At 49.1% G+C, this 21,787-nt stretch overlaps 1 long non-coding RNA gene across 1 annotated transcript; it reads left to right on the forward strand.

Moving 5' to 3' along the window:
* Positions 1-2,574: 2,574 nt before the first annotated feature.
* Positions 2,575-12,192, forward strand: LOC132693633 (uncharacterized). The gene is made up of 3 exons (XR_009616904.3): positions 2,575-3,800; positions 8,199-8,298; positions 11,074-12,192. It is a non-coding gene; the product is annotated as an uncharacterized LOC132693633 (long non-coding RNA).
* Positions 12,193-21,787: the final 9,595 nt, after the last annotated feature.

Consider the following 21,787-nt stretch of genomic DNA (forward strand, 5'->3'; position numbering starts at 1 on the left):
CGGCCCCGCCCCTCACGCCGCCGCGAGGAAGGGGCGGCGGGGGGACCCAGCGCACGGCACGTGGCCCGCGGTGGGGTCGCCCCGCTAGCGCTCGGCCGGGCTCGGCTCGCTGGGCGGCCTCGGGTGAGACGTCGGCCTTCCCAGAGGCCCCCCCGCCCCTCCCGGCTCGTCGCCAGAGAGGGGGAAGGTGGCGCCCTCCCGCGATGGGATCCGGAACTTAAAATCCGGAAACCACCAGGCCACGCCTGGCCTAACCTCGCAGGGTGGCCCTGAGCGCGGGGCTGGGCCTCACAGGCCTCCATATTCCAGACCCGGTTTAGCTCGGGCCCCCTCCAGGCCTGTGAACGTGCTGTTCCCTCTCTCCGGGACACTATCCCCAGCTGCCTCAGGGCCAGCCCTGGCTTACTGTTTGGCTGTCAGGTCAGCTGTTCCCTACTCAAGTCCTGCCCTGCTCCCCGTCTCCAGGCTGACCCTGTGTCTTCGTAGCACGTCACTTGGAGCCGAAGTCATCCCGTGTGTTGTATCGGGGATGGTCTGCCCCCAGCCCCACCGCATCCCAGTGGGCTGTGGACTCCCTGGGGGCAGGACTCTGCTCTGAAGTCCCCTGCATGCCCGGAGCCTAGCACAGAGCCTGGCATACAGTAGGTGCTCAATACTTGTTGAATGAGTGAATTTAACAGTATCTCCTCTGCGTAGGCCCACGATGGTCCCTGGGGGGCTCTCTGGCCCTAGCCTCCTGGAATGGTCTTGGACCCGGATGTGAGCTCCTGATAATCTGACTTGGTCAGGCTGCCAGGTGATGTGTTCCTGCAGCATGGTTCTGGCCAGGCGGAGAACTGGGCCTTCCAGGCAGAAGGAACTGGGCAGAGCCTGGAGGTAGGAACAAGGTGGACAGACACAAGGTCACAAAAGCCCGAGGGACTGGAACAGCGGAGCTGGGGGCACAATGGTGTGATGTGAAGTCGGGATGAGGCAGTATGGGGGCCTGGGTGGAGAGAACTGGAATGTGGGGGACTGTGGGGAAGATTTAGGCCTGTGGGGGAGTGAACAGCTGGTTTTAAAAGAGGAGTGGGGACAGTGTGGAGAGAGGGACAGAGAAAGAGATCTGCTGCCTTAGACTACAAGGGTAAATGTGAGAGCAGATCAGTTAGGCATGATTTCAGTTGTATTGGTCACATTTTAAAATTAATTATTATTGGGGCGCCTGGGTGGCTTGGTCGGTTAAGCGTTTGACTTCGGCTCAGGTCATGATCTCACGGTCCATGAGTTCGAGCCCCGCGTCGGGCTCTGTGCTGACTGCTCAGAGCCTGGAGCCTGTTTCGGATTCTGTGTCTCCCTCTCTCTCTGCCCCTCCCCTGTTCATGCTCTGTCTCTCTCTGTCTCAAAAATAAATAAACGTTAAAAAAAAATTGAAAATAAAATAAAATAAATTATTATTATTATTACTATTATTTAGTAATCTCTATGCCCAACATGGGGCTCAAACTCACAACCCTGAGATCAAGAGTCGCATGCTCCACCGACTGAGCCAGCCACCGACTGATCAAAATTATTGATCACAATTTTAAGATCACAGTAGTTCTGTTTCTTTGGAGAGGGAGGGCTAGATTTCTCCCCAGACTCCACGGGAACTGCTCACCTCCTGCAGGACAGTAGGGCGGCCATAGTGTCGAGGGGTATGTGGGGAGCAGAGAGAGGGGCTGGGATGACATTGATTAGGTGGCCCCCTCCTGCTGTTAGAACTCAAATCAAGCGGGTAGTTTTAACTGCAATTCACTGGTGTGACAGGCTCAGGCCTTCCCCATTCAGGGTCTTCCTCTGTGGGAGGTGGGGGAGGGCACAGTGTCTTTAAGACTTTTTCTTTTTTTTTTTTTAATGTTTATTTTTGAGAGAGAGAGTGTGTGTGCTCAGGGAAGGGCCAGAGGGAGAGAGGGGGACAGAGGATCCGAAAAGGACCCTGTGCTGACAGCAGTGACCCGGCCGTGGGACTGGAACTCACAAACCGTCAGATGTCATGACCTGAGCCCAAGTCAGATGCTTAACTGACTGAGCCACCCAGGAGCCCCAAGACCACTTCTAATTCTGATATTTTATTTCTGGGTGTGCCCTCAGGCTTGGAAAAATACCCAATGGACAGAGAAATTGCAAGAACAGTGCAATGAACTATCGCTGTTACCATTTGACCTGTCTCTCTCTCTCCCATCCTCCCTATATGTTTGCTTTTGCTGAGCCATAGAGAATTACAGACATGTGACCTTCACCTCTGAATACTTCACCACATTTCTCCTAAGAACAAGGCTGTTCTCTGACATACCACTGTTCAGTGATCAAGTTCAGGAACTTTAACATTGATACAATACTGTTACCTAGTCCCGGGTCCATGTTCCATCGCCCCAGATGCCCCTGTAATGTCCTTTCTGGCTGTTATTTTATTTTATTTTTTTTCTGGTTCAGGGTTTAATCCCAGGTTAAGCGTGGAGTTTACCTGGCAGGTCTCCTTCGGATCAGAGGGCAGGTGATGGACTGTTCCCTGTTGTTGCCCGACCCGGTCTACCTACAATAAGGTAACTTCTTTGATGCTATGTGAATGCCCTGATCCCCAACAAATTTTGATCCAGCGGTTTTTAGCATGTACGGATGCTGCTTGCCTGAATCAATTACCACTGAGGAGGTGGTTTAACTGGTTTACAAGGTGCTTTGGGTTGGGGGAAGACCTTCATCCTAATCATTCCTCAAGGTCCTTCCATGAGCCAAAGAACAGAAACTCCCCCCAAGCCTGTTTGCCGTCTGGGCACGCCCTGCCAGCTGGGAATCCCCTCCTCTAGTCAGGGGTTTGATCCTTGGGAGAGGCTGAGAGGATGGAAAAACCGTTAGTTTCATTTGCTAGAAGAGGAAGCTGAGGCCCAGGGAGAGGAGAGACGTGGCCTAAGTGGAATAGCTCCTCCCAAGGAGTCTCTGGGCTCCATGGACGAGGCTGGGCGTTTGGGAAGGAGACTTCCGGGCAGAATAACGGGCAGGGTTTCTGGGTCCAGGTTGGGGCTCTCTGACCCCTGACAGCCCCCCTCCCCGGTCCCTGTTATCTGTGTAAGATCTGGGTTGCCTGATTTCGCAGATAAAAATATAGGGTGCCCGGTTAAATTTGAATTTTAGTTAAACAATGAACTTTTTTTTAGTAGTTAAGTATGTCCCAGTTGCTGCACCAAAAATTACACTAAAACCTCATGATGTCTAGGATGTTTGGACTGACACTCGGGTTGCCAAGTAAGATATAGGACATCCAATTCAATTTTAATTTCAGGGTACCGATGAATAATTTTTAAACTCAGATGTAGGGAATAAAAGCATGTGTGGCAGGTGTTATCAGATGCAAGAAATGAGGCAGGTGACATTGGTGGGCCTTGAATGCTGGGATGAGCTGCCCTTCTGTCAGAGTAGATGACAGCCCTGGAAGAAGGGACTTGAGCTTGGAAGGCCCTTGCCAGACAGTTCTAGAAAGCTCCCTCTGGGGGCATCTGGCTGGCTCAGGTGGTAGAGCATGCGACTGTCGATCTCGGGTCGTGAGTCCAAGCCCTAAAGAGAAAGCTTCCTCTGGCTGTGGGAGGCGGGGAGTGTGGGCAGAGGTGAGCAAGACTGAAGGTCAAGGACCAATCAGGGGGCAGCTGCAGTGACCAGTGACATGCCATAAGGTTCAGACGAATGCTCAGGGGATGTAAAGAGCGTTCAGGGGGCAGGACCTATGGGGCCTGAGGCCCACCAGCTCAGGAAGGTGGGCAGGAGGCCTCTGGCCTGGCATGAGCGGGGTAAGTTTAAGGGGCTGTGGGAGAGGGGGCGGGGAAGGCCTGAGAGTCAATGGGGTCCGGCATCTGGAGTTCAGAAGGGGCCAGGCCCGAGGAGAGAATGGCTCCGGGGCGGGGAAAGAGGGACACAGGGCTACGGTGGGGCAGGGGGCTGTGCAGCGGGGACCTGGGAGGCATTTCTGCCCAAATTACCTCCTGCCGTAGGAGGAACTAGGGGAACACAGTAGCAGTAGCTGCAGGGCTGGGGTGGCTGCCTAGCCAGAGGCCGAAGCATTAATGGTGGAATCCAGCCGCCTGCTCCGTGTGTGAAAGTGCTGGGACAGGGAGGGTGTGCTGGGACAGGAGGTTAGCCCCAGGGTCACCAGACCTGTTCTGCCGAGGCCTCTTTGGAAGCCAAGCAGCCTGCTCTGGCACAGTCTTCGTGTGGGCACCTGGGAGGCTGAAGAAACAGGAATCGGGGCGGTGTCTATTCTATGTGGCAACCTCATCAGTTCTCCTCGGAAGTACTCGAAGCCCAGTCCCAGCCGAGCTCGGGAGCCAGTCATTTCTTACCCAGGGTATTGTGTGCCCAGCTCACGGAGGAGAGGCGTGGCTCAGAGAGGGAAGAACCTTGCCCGAGGCCACATGTCACAACAGCTGATGGGGGTTTGGGTTGGAGTTTGAACCCAGGTCTATTTGCTTCTGAAACTCAGCTCTCCCCATGGCCGCCTGACCCTGGAATTAGGCATCTGTTTTCCCTCTTCCCTGTTGGCCTGGGCTGCCTTACAGCGAATGGCAGGGACTGACTCCGGGGTGGGGAGCTCCGGGTCACTCCCCATAAAATACTGCCTTCTCTAGACCAGAAATTTTCTTTCCTTTTTTGTTTTTAAAGTGTATTTATTTTGAGAGAGAGAAAGAGCACACGCAGAGAGGGGCAGAGAGAGAGGGAGAGAGAGAGTGAATCCCAAGCAGGCTCTGCACAGTGTGGAACTTGACGTGGGGCTCGAACTCATGAACTATGAGATCACGACCTGAGCCGAAACCAAGAGCCGGATGCTTAACCGACTGAGCCACCCAGGCGCCCCTAGACCAGAAATTTTCAAAATCTTGGCTCTTGCCATGTGGCCTTGGGCAAATCACTCCCCTCTCTAGGCCTGTTTTCTTGCCTACAAAATAGACGACCATCTAGAATCTAGATAGAACCTCGCCAGAACGCAGGTCGCAAAGTGCTGGCTGAAGGGTGGCATCCAGCCCACGGGAGAATCTGTTCTGGGTTTTGGCTTCATTTGAATTAATTGCCAACTTAGGATTTCTGGCTTCTTATGATAAATCCGAGGCTCTTGCCGTATCAGCTTCCAGCCTGGGGGCCCTTCAGGTTCTGATGAGGCTGAGGTTCAGGTCCTCCCGAGGTGCTCCGACAGTGTGTAATTCTCATGCACTCTGCTCCCTGGAAAGCAGGAGTCGAGGGTTCTAGGCTTGGCTCTGCCCAAACCAGCCGTCTAGGACCAGTGACCACTCCTCTCCGGCACACGTCCACAAACAGGGGTGATCCGCATATCTCAGAAGGCTATGTTGAGGGTTAACTGAGATGCCACGTGTAAACTGCTTCCCAAATCTGGGTCTGTGGGCAGGTGGAAATGAAAGCTGGAAGCGTGATTACCTGAGTGTCTCTGGCATGCTGAGAGCAGGCTGGGGACTGAGAGATGAATGTGGCTCAGTCCCCAGGGACACACATAAGCAGCAAGCTGAAAACAGTGGGGAGGAAGCGGGGGGGAGGTCAAGGCCTTTCACTTGCGGGTGAAATCAAGGGAGGCCTCACAAAAGAGGTGACATTTGGGCTGCCACCACCAGATTCATGTATTCATTCCTCATGTCTTTACCAAGCACCTGCTATGTTCCAGGCATCATTCTAGGTGCTGGGGGTCCAGCAGTGAGCAAGACAAAAATGCCTTTGAAGAGCTGGCGTTCTCATGGGGGAAAACAGAATAAAGCAGAAACAATTAAAAAAAAAAAAAAAAGACACGTAATGTCTGGTGGAAAAGGAAAGGCAGAGCAGGGCCAGAAGGAGACGGGGGTAGCAATTTTATGTAGGGCCAGAGAGGCCTTCCTGGGGTGATGACATTGAAGCAGAGACCCGAAGGAAGTCAGCAAGCAAGCCCTGTGGATAACTGGGGAAAGAGCATTCCAGGCAGTGAGAACAGCAAGTGCAAAGGCCCTGAGGCAGGAGTATGCATGGCTTCTTTAAGAAGCAGCAATCATGTCGGTTTATTCCATTTCTGTGAGGCTAGCTTTGACCACTTGGCTCAGCCGACGGCAAGGTTACCCTGTAAAGCCGTATTGCATTTAAGAAGTCATCTATGGGATGATCCTTTGAGACTGTGATTACATGATTTGACTTAATCCTCATAAGCAGCCCTTTGGCAGTCTTAAAATATGTCTGTAAATTCTTTGACATTCCACCCTTTGAGAGATTGGGGGTTTGGGTCCCCTCCCCTTGAATCTGGGTTCTGTGACTTCTTGACCAATAGAACATGGCAGAAGTAAATACAAATCAAAACCACAATGAAGTACCACCTTACACCCGTCAGAATGGCTAACATTCACAACTCGGACAACAACAGATGTTGGCGAGGATGCGGAGAAAGAGGATCTCTTTTGCGTTGTTGGTGGGAATGCAAGCTGGTGCAGCCACTCTGGAAAACAGAATGGAGGTTCCTCAAAAAACTAAAAATAGAACTACCCTACGACCCAGCAATTGCACGACTAGGTATTTATCCAAGGGATACGGGTGTGCTGTTTCGAAGGGACACATGCACCCCCATGTCTATAGCCGCACTATCAACAATAGCCAAAGTATGGAAAGAGCCCAAATGTCCATCGAGGGATGAATGGAAAAAGAAGATGTGGTCTATATATACGATGGAGTATTACTCGGCAATCAAAAAGAATGAAATCTTGCCGTTTGCAACTACGTGGATGGAACTGGAGGGTATTATGCTAAGTGAAATTGGTCAGAGAAAGACAAAAATCATATGACTTCACTCCTATGAGGACTTCAAGAGACAGAACAGATGAACATAAGGGAAGGGAAACAAAAATAATATAAAAACAGGGAGGGGGACAAAGCAGAAGAGACTCATAAATATGGAGAACAAACTGAGGGTTCCTGGAGGGGTCGTGGGAGGGGGGAAGGGCTCAATGGGGAAGGGGCACTAAGGAATCTACTCCTGAAATCACTGTTGCACTAGATGCTAACTAATTTGGATGCAAATTAAAAAATTAAAAATTTAAAACTTAACATAAAAAAAAAAGAATATGGCAAAAGTGACACTCTACCATTGGCGGGGGTGGGAGGGGCAGCCCATAGGAAATGGGTGGCCTCCACGTCCCGTCTCCTGAGATGCTTGCTCTTGAAACCCGGCCACCATGCTGTGAGGAAGTCCTAGCAGCCCATAGAGAAGCCCCCGTGGAGAGGAGCCCAGGCCTCGGACCCTCCGCTCACCTGAGCTCCCAGTCAACAGCCAGCACCAACTTGCCAGCCATGTGAGCACGCCATCTTGGAAGCAGGTCCTCCAGCCCCCGTTGGGCCACCTCAGCCGGCGCCCTGAGGAGCAGAGCTGAGCCACCCCCTGCAAACCCTGCTCTAATTTCACACAGATGAGAGAATAAGAAGACCGTTGCTGTCTCACACCACTAAGTTTTAGAGTGGTTGGTCATGCAATAATAGTTAACTGGAACAAACCTCACGAAGACAGTCCCCCCATTTTATAGATGAGAAACTGAGGCGCAGAGGATTGAACTAGTTCACCCAACGTCTCATAGCCACTTAGTGGGAGAACTGGCCTTCGAAATCAGCCTCTTTATGTTGTATTTTGATGACCAGAAGTTCTGAATCTTAATGAAGTCCAATTTGGCGATCTTTTCCTACAGTAAATCTGTTTTGTGCGGATAGGCAGTTTCGAAACATTTTTTTCATGTATGACTACATAATCTCTGTGGACATTAAACACATAATGGTGCTTATTTTTTACTTTATATTTTTTAAATTTTTTTAACATTTATTTATTTTTGAGAGACAGAGCGTGAGCAGGGGAGGTGCAGAGAGAGAGGGGGACACAGAGTCCAAAGCAGGCTCCAGGCTCTGAGCTGTCAGCACAGAGCCCGACGCGGGGCTCAAACTCACAAACCGCGAGATCATGACCTGAGCCAAAGTCCCATGCTTAACTGGCTGAGCCACCCAGGCGTCCCACATAATGGTGTTTAACAGCTGCCCGATGTCCCACTGTGTGGAGTACTAGCCTTTATTTGACTAAGCTCCATTCATAGGTATCTAGTTCTTTCCTAGTTTGTCACCATTTTGGACAATACTGTGGGCAATGCCCTTGCACGTACCTCTTTGTTTTTCCGATTATTTTGTAAAAGGTACGTGCTTAGACGTGGAACTGCGTGGGCAAAGAAAGAGCAAAGTTCAAAGCTTCCTGGCAACACGTCCAGACTGCCAGATGGCACGTCGTGTGAGCAGGTGAGAGTTTTCTAGGGTGGCCGTTACCGAATGACGACAAACGGGCTGCCTTCCACAAACAGAAAGCTATTCGCTCACAGTTCAGGAGGCCAGAAGTCTGAAATCGAGTTTGGTTCTCTCTGGAGGACCTGAGGGAGTGGAGTTCCTACGCCTCTGTCCTAGGTGCTGGCGGCTGCCTGAACTCTGGTGTTTCTCAGCTTGTGGCACTGGGGTGTCTGCCTCCATTTTCACGCCGCCTTCTGTCTGCGTCTGTGTCCTCCCCTCTTCTCATAAGGACACCAGCCATTCGATTTAGGGCCCACCCTAAATCCAGGATGATTTAATCTCGAAATCTTTAAATAATTACATCTGCAAAGACCTATTTCCAAACGAGGTCACAGGCTGAGGTTCCGGGGGGACACATCTTTTTTTTTTTTTTTTAAACATTTATTTATTTTTGAGACAGAGAGAGACAGAGCATGAACGGGGGAGGGTCAGAGAGAGAGGGAGACACAGAATCTGAAACAGGCTCCAGGCTCTGAGCTGTCAGCACAGAGCCGGACGCGGGGCTCCAACTCACAGACCGCGAGATCATGACCTGAGCTGAAGTCGGCCGCTTAACGGACTGAGCCACCCAGGTGCCCCCAGGGGGACACATCTTTTTGGAGGACACTATTCAACCCACGACGGAGCTGTTTTGTTGCTCCTTGGCACAGCCGGGTTGGGCACAGCATATTCCCGGCCGGAGTCCAAGCTGGGGGCACCCTGGGGCTCAGGCAGATCTGGGCGGATCTGTCCAACCCCGTGGTTAATGGCTGTTTGTGTGAGCGGCCAGAGGCCCTGGGAGGGAGCTACCCTTGGGAGCAGGAGCTGGGCACCCGGGCATGACAGCCTTCACCCTTCTGGAGCACCTTCCAGCACCACTGCGCTGGGTCCCATATGTGGTGAGCTGCACCCCAAAACAAAGTTAGCCACTGAGAGAGGGGGCAATTCTGAGTCTATCTCAGTGTCCATCGCGGGCTGTTGGCCCGGGGGTGGGGGGGGGGGGTCTGGCCTTCCGGGTGTAGCCAGGTGCTATTATAACTCCGCTAACCCCCCGCGGTAAGTGTGGGCTACAGTGGGGGAAACTGAGGTCCTGAGCTATTCAGGAACGCACCCAAGGTTAAGTGCTGGCTGGCTTCAGAGTCCATGATCTTAGCACGTGTGATGTGCTACCTACCGCCCGAGCAGAAACCCGATTCAAACTTCGCTGACCAGGGAGGGCTTTACTAAAGGCTCTTCGAAGGAGCTCAACAAATCAAAGGAGGGAGAGGCTGGGAATGGCCTGGATGCTGCCAGGACTCGGCTCCTGCACATCTTTGCCTCTCTCGTCCAGGGAGCTTCCTCTCTCCAGTCCTTCTGGGCCCCTTCCCGCAGGGATGCACCTCCCGCCACCCACCAGACTGGTTTGAGCAAAGAAATCTTAGGGAAGGGTCCTGATTGGTCCGTTTTCTCATATGTCCTTCTTTGGGGACTGGCGCTCTCCGATTGGCCCATCTTGGGTCAGGTGCCTCCCCTTAGCCACCATTCTGGTGAGGGAGGTGGAGTCAAGCAAGGGTGGGGTGGGTGGGGGCGGGCTTGGAGGCGGGGTAACTCCCACTGAAAGCGCAGGGCTGGTGAGCGGTGGGCCCAGGAGGGTCCCCAGGAGAAGGGGTCAGCAAGCCAGTGACCACAGGGCAGTTGAAGTGAGCTGACTGCCACCCACTGGGAGTCACCACTGGGTCCTAGAGCGGGAAAAGACTGCGTTCCTGACTTACTGTGTGACCTGGGCAAGGGGAGGATGGCAAGGTGCTCAGAGAACCTGGGAAGGCTGGGTGACTATGCAAAGGAGGAAGGGAGCCCCCGGGTGCCAGGCGCTTTGCCTTTGTGGAGAGATAGGATCAGAGATGGTGATCTGGGCTCTGTCTTCCCCTGTATTTTCCTCCTTCCCTTTCCCTGCTCTGGCTGCCCCGGGGGAAGGGCTGGCCGTGGGCAGAAAGCCGGCAGCCTGTCTGTGAGAGGAAGAGGGCTTCCAGCATGGTCAGGGCTCCTTGAGAACACACGGAGGAATAAAGGCTCCCAGCCCTGACCAGAGAGGTGGACCCAGGGCTGGGGCAAGGCGCGGGAGGCTTAGGGAGGTCCCCCTCTGGGACATGGCCCTTCTCTGCCCCACGCTGGGATCCAGGGCTTTCTGGGCAGCTGCACCGGGTTTCAAGCTGGGTTTCCACTCCCCCCTCTGCTTGGTTCTTGGACAACGGGACAAGACGTTTCTAATGGCATCTGCTTCCTGAGCGGGCCACACTGCCAGAGGACAGACCCAGGTGGTGTGTAGAAAAGCCCCTGGGCCCCACAGGGATGAGGAGGCAGCAGGGAGCTGCTCAATTTCAGCCACCTTATGCTGATTTCTGAAGATGGGCGTCTTGGCCAAAACCTGTGGACCAGCCCCACCCAGCCCCCGACTTGTAACTCCTGAAGACTCTAGAGCTGAGGTTGTGTTTCCTCTAGAGTCTTGAATGAGGTTCATATGAAGACACACCAGTGACCTCACTTTATTCTCACAGCAACCTCTGAGGCAGGAAAGCCTATCACCTTCTTATAGATGAGGATCCCAAGACAGGCTCAGAGAGGTCCAGGAGCTGCCTGGGATCACACAGCCCCACAGCAGTGGCTTCAGGAGCACCCAGTCTCTACTGTGATCTCTCAGTCTCCTCTTCTGTCCTCTCCTTTCACTCATTTGACAATTTTTTAAAAGGTTTGTTTGTTTGTTTGTTTTGACAGCAGGGGGAGGGGCAAAGAAAGAGGGAGAGAGAGAATCCCAAGAAGGCTCCACACTGTCAGCGCAGAACCCAACGCGGGGCTCAAACCCGAGAACTGGGAGATCATGACCTGAGCCGAAATCAAGAGTCAGAAGCTTAACCAACTGAGCCACCCAGGCGCCCCTCATTTGACAATTTCTTTGAGCACCAATCACACCCCTAGTCCCTGTGAGATCCGAGGGCATATGGCGGGGAACAGGCTAGGACTCCCTCAAGGAGCTGCAAAGTTCCCTGTTTACTACTTGGGTGACCTAGAGCTTGGCCTCTCCGAGTCTCAGTTTCATCATCGGTAAAATGGCTACAATAACAATGTGCTCCTAATGGCGTTCTTGAAAGGATCCAATCAGATCATCTACACTCTGGGAGGAAGCCTCTATGCACCTGTACACTCGAGCGAGAGTTATGCCCCACCTCCCCATGTTCAGGGCAGCTGCATAAGTTATTTGGAATTCTTCTATCTGCGAGATTTGTCTCCTCTCCCCTTTTCATTTATTTATTCAACCATTGATTTATAACAGTATGGACTTGTGGCTATATTTTTATTTAAAAAAAAGTTTTTCATGTTTATTTATCTCTGAGAGAGGGAGCGGGGAAGGGGCGGAAAGAGAGGGAGACACAGAATCTGAAGCAGGTTCCAGGCTCTGAGCTGTCAGCAGAGAGCCCAATGCGGGGCTTGAACCCACAAAACGCGAGATCATGACCTGAGCCGAAGTCAGGCGCTTAACCGACAGAGCCACCCAGGCGACCCTCGTGGCTATATTTTTAAAGAAATTTTCCTACTTTGGGTTATCGTCCAATTCTCTCCTTCTTTCTTTGGCCATTGGTAACTCTTTCAGTTGGCCCGCGTCCCTTTAGCACAGCATTGTGTGTGTTTAAACATTTCCTTGGTTCCTGGTGCTACAGGGTGCCCCAGGCTTATTTCCTATAAATCCTTCCCCAGGCTTAGAATCAGCCATTTCTCCAAGGAGCTTTGGTTCCTCCTTCTGAAGAATGGCATTAGAAACCAAGGTCTGGCTGAAGAACATTCTGTTGCTTGGATATATGGTCTATTTATCCATTCATCTGTATATGGATATTTAGGTCATTCACACTCTTATTTTATTATTTTTGAGAGAGAGAGAGAGAGAGAGAGCGTGAGTGGGGGAGGGGCAGAGTGCAAGAGGGAGACCCAGAATCTGAAACAGGCTCCAGGCTCTGAGCTGTCAGCCCAGAGCCCGACATGGGGCTCGAACTCCCGGACCGCAAGATCATGACCTGAGCCGAAGTCGGCCGCTCAACCAACTGAGCCACCCAGGCGCCCCCTTGCTTCTCTTTTTGATTGCAGCCATCCGGTAGCTGCGAGGTGTCACCTCAGTGTGGTTTTGATTTGCATTTGCCAAATGATTAGTGACGTTGAGGGTCTTTTCCTGTGCTTGTTGGCCATTTGCATATCTTCTTTGACGAAATGTCTATTCAGACCCTGTGCCCCCTGTTCGTTGGGTTGTTTGTCCTAATGACTGCTTTGGGGCACCCCCTTCAATTTGGGGCCTGATGACTCTGCCTCTCTCGCTTTACCCAAGTCCCATCCTTGACTGAAAGAAGAGAATGGGGCTCCATGAGGCTTAGTAATGGGGTGACTCATCAATCCCCAGAGGCTTTCGGTGACCAGGTGCAGGATGACAGTGGGGCGACAAGGAGAAGGGGCCCTAACTCTGGGTGGGTGAGTGTCCTGGTGTTGGGGAGGGGAAGGGGCCAGAGGCTGTGCCGTCACCCACAGGACACGAGGAGTGGGGACCACCAGCGACACCTGTTTATGCACTGGCCCTTGGGACATGCATCCCACTCTGGCTGTGAAGGTGCTCCCGGAGTCCCTGCAGCTGACACAAAACGGGGAGAAGCTGCCCCCCCGGTGGGCACCCCATCTCTCCGTGCCCACAGGGTGCCTGGAGTGCCAATTTGGCTTCTCTCGAGGCCACTCCCACCCGAGAGAGATCCAGGAATTAAGTGTTATGTAAGGTGTTGAAACTTGGGCAAAACAGAAAAAGCGTGGTGGTTTCCATGAGAGTAAACTTGAATCCCACGGGAAGGCTTGATACAAGCAAGTTGCTTCTACAAATTAGGCGGATGAGGTGGCTATGAAATACGGGGAGGAAATCAGCAAAACCCAGGAGGGGTCTGTGTGCCCGTGGCTGGCGAACCTCTGGAGGTTCTCGCTGCGCTGTGGGGGCCACGCCTGGAAGTCACAGAGGCCGCTTGATGGGGGTGGGCTAGGCAAGAAGCACGATCCCGTCTCCAGCGGCAGCCCCAGTTTCCAGGAGGGTCTGGGGTCCTCATCAGCAGATCCCGAGGGGATGTCCGCTTACACGTGCTAAAGTCAACCGTTGAAGGTACGGTGCTCCATTTGACTCGGGTCCGCTAACTCAGTGAACTTCCTCAGTAACTGACCCGTCTGTGGTCCTGATTGCAGAGGTCAAGACACCTCAACCGTGTGACGCTTCCTGTGCTGCAGGTACAGCGTGGGGAGACAGAGACTCAGGGTCAAGGAGAGGAGGGAGCACAGTGAGGGCCCGGGGACGCACACAGCAGCCCCGCGCGGGATATGGGCAGGGTTTCCCAGAGGCCATAACTGAGGCTCACGGGAAAGCCGGAGACGCCCCACGGCTGGGTGCCAGACTAGCAGTCCCGGCCTCTTCCCACGCTTCTGGCTGTGGCCCCAACAAAGAGCATCATGGGAACAAGAAATGAGTCCAGAGAGAGTCCCGGGGTGGGTTCCCAAGGAGCCGGCCTCCCGGATTCAGGAGGATTCAGACTCTCGATGCGGCGGAAGCTGGGCAGAGGACAGAACACAGGCTCCACTGTCAGATGGCATTGGGTTCGAGGCCCAGACCGTCCACCCGCCTCCTGGCTGTGTGACCTTGGACGCGTCACTTGGCTGCAGTCTGTTTCCCCATTAGCAGTGTGGAGACGATGACGCCTGTGTGCCTCACACACCACGTCTGTGGGGCCACTCTCCCTCCTCCGGGAGGGGGTACCTCGCAGGGCCTCGTGGGTCAGTGGTGAGTGCTCTGGAGACAGAGCTGTTGCTCAAGCCCCTGACACTCAAGAGCCTTATGTCCTGGCTCTCGAGGCCCAGGCTGCCAGCCAAGGTACGGGCTCCTGGCCGCAGATGAAGGGGCCCAGGCCCTGTGGGCATGGGGGTGTGTGGGATGGCCATGGCAGGTTCCCACCTGGTCCAGGGGCTTTCTCTGTCATGGTCATTTCCCCTCTCAAGACCTCTGTTTCCTCAGCTGTACAAAGGTGACAATCCCCCAGCTCTGGTCACCTCCTGGGTAGCTGAGAGGGTCAGAGGAATGCATTCTCCATTCCCCCACCTCCATGCATTCCAGGGCATTCTGACAGATTTGGTCCATCTGAGCCCCACCTCTTCTGTTATGTCCTCAAACGGATTTACTAATTCTCCTTAAAAAACAAAAACAAAAACAAAAAACTTTGTGTCGGGGCCCTGGGTGACTCATTCGGTTAAGCGTCCGACTCTTGGTTTCAGCTCAGGTCATGATCTCACTGGTTCGTGGGTTCAAGCCCTATGTCAGGCTCTGCACTGACAGCACAGAGCCTGCTTGGGATTCTCTCGCTCTCGCTCTCTCTCTCTCTCTCTCTCTCTGCCCTCTCCCACTCGTGCTGTCTCTGTCTCTAAATAAATAAACTTAGAAAAACAAAAACAAAAAACTTGTGTCATCCCAAGTAGAGAACAAGTATCATTTACAAGAAATAAAAAGTAACTTGGGGCGCCTGGTGGCTCAGTCGGTTGAGCGTCCGACTTCGGCTCAGGTCATGATCTCGCGGTCCGTGAGTTTGAGCCCCATGTCGGTCTCTGTGCTGACAGTTCAGAGCCTGGAGCCTGCTTCAGATTCTGTGTCTCCCCCTCTCTCTGCCCCTCCCCCACTCACCCTCTGTCTCTCTCTCTCTCTGCAAAAATAAATAAAACTTAAAAAAGAAAAAAGAAAAAAAAGCAACCATAAAGATAGACACAATGGAAATCATGTGACTCATTTCTAGCCGGATGCTGTTGCCCTGGAGGCCCGGGGTGGGGCTGGGGATAGGGCTGTTCATGTCTGGATGAAAAGAGTGCTCTGCCAGGGTCGTAAAGGCCATCCACCCAATCGAGGCTTTCTTTTGCCCTAATGAGAAGGCTGGAAAGAGACTTGAAAAGGCAAGACCTTTCTCTCCGTGGGAGCCCACATTAGTTAACGTAGCCTGTCCACATAGCACTAAATAGCCCCGGATCCCCAGTCCCAGTGGGTCACGGGTGCAGCAGGTGGAGCGGCAAAGGGCTTGCTGGATGAAGTGCAGAATGGTGTTGGGCTTGTGGCCGAAGGCCTCCCGCTCCCCTCAGCAGCTCCCCTGGGCAGGCCACCCCACACACGTGACCATCTCTGTGAATCAGCACCTGGCTACTCTGGGTTCTTGGTCAGCTTCTTGGGAGTCTGGTTAGCAGAAAGTCAAGTCCCATATGGTCCACTTCCGGCCGTTCTGGGAACAGCAGGGGCAGAGGACCAACCATGTGGTAGGGTCCCACCCCTAAGGAAAGAAAAAACAAAAACAAAAAAACCTCAAGGCAACCTGGCTAGACCATACATGACAACATCCCTCACGACCTTTCATCAGACTGCCTGTTTGCATGTTACCATAGATGGGAGACAAAGAGGTAGAAAATATATTAAAAAAACTACGACGCCACGTGGCGTTCAGGGCTCAGCTCTTCGGGTATGAAGCCAACAGAGCGGTGCCGGCACGACTAAAGTTGCTTCCTGGAAAGAAAAGCCGCAGAGTCACGACTCTCTGTGCGAGAATCCTGCTACAACCGCAGATCCCCGGATGTCCGGTCCCCCCCGAGGCCCTGTCCTGTCTGGACGCACCACCCACAAGGGACCTCGTGCTGTTTGTGCACTCGGCACACCGCCCGGAGGCCTCCGCGGGCCTGCCCTTGAGACGCTGTAGGTCTGGGGGTCCCAGGCCCAGAAGCAGGTTGTTATAGAATGACCAGCCCCCACTCTGGGTCCCTGCTTTAGAGTGGAGTTGAAGAAGGAAAAGAAAACATTCTGGAGCTGGAAGAGGTGGCAGGGACATGGCCGAGGGCGCAGCTGGCCAGGTGAGAGGCCAGCAAGGTCGGGGAGTCAGACTGCCCAGGCCCTGATCTGGGCCAGAAGTGTCACCTTGATCAGCGCAGGCCTGGCCTCCCACACTCTGGCGGGGGCGGGGGGGGGGGGGGGGGGGCGGTTGTGAGCCAAAGATGACACCTGGAGGTCTGTCCAGGCTCCTGGGGGGGGGGGGCAGGGGGTGAGGAGGAGCCCCACGTGAGCAGGCAGGAGGAGCGCATCCCTGGGGCCCAGAGGGGAGATGTCCTAGGCAGCTGGGAAAGAGATCTCTGCAAAGCTCCGGTCCCGGCTTGGTATCCAGCGCCCCCAGGTGGACAATTGAGGCCACCCGAATTCTCCGTTTTGTCATAAGTAAACATGGATTTCAGTCTCAGGAGGCCCTGGGCTAATTGCAGTTTCCTCCCCCTCCCCCACACGACCTGTTTTCACTGGTGTGGCCAGCTGGGAACAGGGTGACCTCAGAGGTCTCAGAAAATCTACAGGAGGCTGAAATATTAACATTGCAGTCAAAGGCAGGGACCCTGGCTCTGATTGACCTCCCTGCCGCGCCCCCCCCCCCCCAACAACCCTGGGTACATTATTTTCCATCCCTCACCTCAACTTCCTCATCTCTAAAATGGGGTAAATGAGATGGTCTGCAAAGCACTCAACACTGAGAAGACCGTGTCATCTTCCAGGTGGGATTTAATTACAGTAAGTTAATTTAAATTAAATGGGGTAATGAGCACAGCGTGTGGCCACCGCAGCGTCTCTACTAAATGCTGGTCCTGCAGGGACTCCGAGCCACCTCCGGGCTCAGCTGTTCCACGCGCGGGCCAGAGAGGCAGCAGGTGCGGGTGGCAACCAGGGCGGAAGGCAGAGTGGCCAGCTCTTCCCCTGCCGCCTGCCTCGTGGGCCGGCCCGGAGCTCTGAGAGGCTTCCTCGTGGGGCTCTGTGCCTCAGCACTCACCGGCCTGGGCCTGTCCGGGTCACCCAGCACGGCAAGGGGCAGGGTCCTGGGATGGCCAGGATGGGCTTGAGCCAGAGCCCGAGGCTCTTCTTCTGAGCCCAGATGCTTTCTTTGTGCCTGCTTTTATTTTATTTTATTTTATTTTATTTTATTTTATTTTATTTTATTTTACTTTGTTTTGTTTTGTTTTGTTTTACTTTATTTTATTTCATTTCATTTCATTTCATTTTTTATTTTACTTTATTTTATTTTATTTCATTTCATTTCATTTTTTTATTTTATCTTATCTTATTTTATTTTATTTTACTTTATTTCATTTCATTTTTTATTTTACTTTATTTTATTTTATTTTACTTTATTTTATTTCATTTTACTTTATTTTATTTTATTTCATTTCATTTAATTATTTTATTTTATTTTACTTTATTTTATTTCATTTCATTATTTTATTTTATTTTACTTTATTTTATTTTATTTCATTTCATTTTTTAATTTTATCTTATTTTATTTTACTTTATTTTATTGCATTTCATTTCATTTCATTTTTTAATTTAATTTTATTTTATTTTATTTATTTTATTTTGTTTTACTTTATTTTATTTTATTTCATTTCATTTTTTTATTTTATCTTATTTTATTTTACTTTATTTTATTTTATTTCATTTCATTTCATTTTTTTATTTTATCTTATTTTATTTTATTTTATTTCATCTCATTTCATTTCATCTTATCTTATTTTATTTTACTTTATTTTATTTCATTTCATTTCATTATTTTATTTTATTTTACTTTATTTTACTTTGTTTCATTTCATTTCATTTTTTTATTTTATCTTATCTTATTTTATCTTATTTTATTTTATTTTACTTTATTTTATTTCATTTCATTTCATTTTTTTATTTTATCTTACTTTATTTTACTTTATTTTATTTCATTTCATTTTATCTTATTTTATTTTATTTATTTTATTTTATTTTGTTGTGTTTTACTTTATTTTATTTTATTTCATTTCATTTCATCTTATCTTATTTTATTTTACTTTATTTTATTTCATTTCATTTTTTTATTTTATCTTATTTTATTTTACTTTATTGCATTTCATTTTATTTCATTTTATCTTATTTTAGTTTACTTTATTTCATTTCATTTCATTTTTTAATTTTATCTTATTTTATTTTATTTTATTTCACTTTATTTTAGTTCATCCCATTTCATTTTATCTTACCTTATCTTATTTTGTTTTACTTTATTTTATTTTATTTCATTTCATTTCATTTTTTTATTTTATCTTATTTTACTTTATTTTATTTTACTTTATTTTATTTCATTTCATTTCATTTTTTTATTTTACTTTATTTTATTTTATTTCATTTCATTTCATTTTTTTATTTTCTTATTTTATTTTATTTTACTTTATTTTATTTTATTTCATTTCATTTCATTTTTTTATTTTATCTTATTTTACTTTATTTTATTTTACTTTATTTTATTTCATTTCATTTCATTTTTTTATTTTACTTTATTTTATTTTATTTTATTTCATTTCATTTCATTTTTTTATTTTCTTATTTTATTTTGTTTTACTTTATTTTATTTTATTTCATTTCATTTCATTTTTTTATTTTATCTTATTTTACTTTATTTTATTTCATTTCATTTCATTTTTTAATTTTACTTTATTTTATTTTATTTTATTTCATTTCATTTCATTTTTTTATTTTCTTATTTTATTTTGTTTTACTTTATTTTATTTTATTTCATTTCATTTCATTTTATCTTATTTTATTTTATTTTACTTTATTTCATTTCATTATTTTATTTTATTTTATTTTACTTTATTTTATTTTACTTTATTTCACTTCATTTCATTTTTTTATTTTATCTTATCTTATTTTATTTTATTTTACTTTATTTTATTGCATTTCATTTCATTTCATTTTTTTATTTTATCTTATTTTATTTTATTTTATTTTTAAGTTTATTTTGAGAGAGAGAGAGAGAGAGAGCAGGGGAGGGGCCAGAGAGAGGGAGAGAGAGAGTCCCAAGCAGCCTCTATGCTGTCAGCATGGAGCCCAATGAGGGGCATGATCTCACAAACGTGGAGATCATGACCTGAGCCGAAATCAAGAGTCAGATGCTGAACCAACTGAGACACCCAGGTGCCCCTGTGTATCTGCTTTAAAGTCAACACCATGAGGGGCGCCTGGGTGGCTCAGTCAGTGGAGTGTCTGACTCTTGCTTTCGGCTCAGGTCATGATCTCACGATGCAAGTTCAAGCCCTGCATCCAGCCCTGCCCTGACAGTACAGAGCTTGCTTGGGATTCTCTCTCTCTCTCCCCTTCTTTCTCTGCCCCTCACGAGCTCACTCTCTCTCTTTCAAAAATAAATAAACAATCGGAGGGCCTGGGTGGCTCAGTCGGTTGAGCGGCCGACTTCGGCTCAGGTCACGATCTCGCGGTCCCTGAGTTCGAGCCCCGCGTCGGGCTCTGTGCTGACAGCTCGGAGCCTGGAGCCTGTTTCGGATTCTGTGTCTCCCTCTCTGACCCTCCCCCGTTCATGCTCTGTCTCTCTCTGTCTCAAAAATAAATAAACATTAAAAAAAAAATTAAAAAATAAATAAATAAAAATAAATAAACATTTAAAAAAATAATTAAAAAAAATTAAACCCACCCCTGTGAAGCCATGCCTCTGCCTGAGGGCAGCTGTATGCCCTTTCCTCTTTCATCAAGCCTGGTGGAAAAACCTTTTTCTTCTACCTTCTGCGACCCTGGGACTGCTTAATACCCCCTGCTCCGCCCAGGCCTGTCTCCTGTGGCTTTAACCTGTGTTTATGGGTGAGACACGGGTGGCTGCTGACCTGGGCTGGCATCTCCTGCAGGAGAGCAGGGATGTGGGGGCCACAAAGGCTGTGAGGACTGTGGGTAAGGCCTGGCAGGGGACTAGGGGTGCAGGGTGGCCTCCTAGGAGCTGCAAGGTCACAAGCATTCAGAGTAGGCAGCTTTGGGGGGCAGGCAGGTGATAAAGAGCATGGGCTCCGAGGAGCCCTGTCACCTGCCCATTGTGTGACCCTGGGCAAATGACCTGACCTGCCTGAGCCTTGTTTCCCGAATTGTACAGAACCTGTCTTCCACCATGAATTGACTGTAGGGGAAACAGCAAATGAGTGTCTCAATAGATACCAAGGAGGTATTTCATAAAAGCCAACATCCATTCCTAATTTTATTTTTTTAATAGATTTTTTTCCCTTTTTTTATTTTTAGAGGCAGGGGGAGAGGGGCAGAGGGAGAGAGAGAGAGAGAGAGAGAGAGAGAGAGAGAGAGCATCTCAAGCAGGCTCCACACTCCACGCTCCACACTGCCCCCCCTCCGCCCCATGTGAGGCTCGATCCCACGACCTTGGGATCATGACCTGAGCCGAAATCAAGAGTTGGATGCCTACCCGACTGAGCCACCCAGGCACCCCTCCATTCTTTTTTTTTTTTTAATTTTTTTCATGTTTATTTGTTTTTGATAGAGAGAGACAGGGCATGAGCAGGGGAAGAGGAGAGAGAGAGGGAGACACAGAATCTGAAGCAGGCCCCAGGCTCTGAGCTGTCAGCATAGAGTCCGACATGGGGCTCGAACCCACGAACCATGAGATCATGACCTGAGCCGAAGTCAGACGTTCAACCGACTGAGCCACCCGGGCGCCCCCCCCTCCATTCTTAATTTTAGAAAAATATGTTATTAAAATAGGAATAGATTTTATGCTTCAGCATGGTAAAATATGTATAAACGTATGACAGCAAAAGCCAGCATTATGTTCTCTGGCGAAACACTAGATGCATTCTCATTAACTTCTGGAACAAGGCAAGTATTTCCTGTCACTGCTATTTAATGCTGCTCTGGGGGAACTAAGCCATGCAATTAGACAGGGCACATAAATAAAAGGGATAAGTGTTGGAAATGCAGAGGCCAAATTCCTCCGTTTTTAGATTATTACTTGGAAAAGCTAAGAGAATCGATTGGAACCACTATTAGAACCTTTAAGGAGATTAGAAAAAAATTACTACTTAAAAATCAAGCGAAAACTAGTCTGTGTGATACTTTAATGGTGCACACATGTCATTATGCTTTTGTCCAAACCCATAGAAGGTACACCACCAAGAAGAAAGCCTAATGGACTGGGTGACGATGACATGTCAATGCAGGTTCATCAACTGTGACAAATGTCCCACTCCGGTGGGGAGCGCTGATAACAGGGAGTCTGTGCATGTGTGAGGGCTGGGGGTTTTAGAGAAATCTCTGTTATCTTCCACTCAATTTTGCTGTGAACCTAAAACTGTTCCAAATAATAAAGGCTATTTAAAAAAATCAATTGCCTATATATAGTGTTCGATTAGGATATGTATCTGAAGAAAAGACTTGATTCATAATAGCATTTAAGAAAAAACAGGAAAGTACCAGGAAATAAATTTAGCAAGGATTGTGTAAGTTCTATGTGAAGAAAAGGGGCAAAAAGCAAGACCTAAATCAAAAGTCGAGCTTCATTCTTGGAGAGAAACCCAATGTCATTAAAATGTCTATTTTTTTCTAAATTCCGTATGCATTTAA

The sequence above is a fragment of the Panthera onca genome, chromosome B4 (assembly GCF_046562875.1).
Source record: "Panthera onca isolate mPanOnc1 chromosome B4, mPanOnc1 haplotype 2, whole genome shotgun sequence".
Taxonomy (NCBI): Eukaryota; Metazoa; Chordata; class Mammalia; order Carnivora; family Felidae; genus Panthera; species Panthera onca.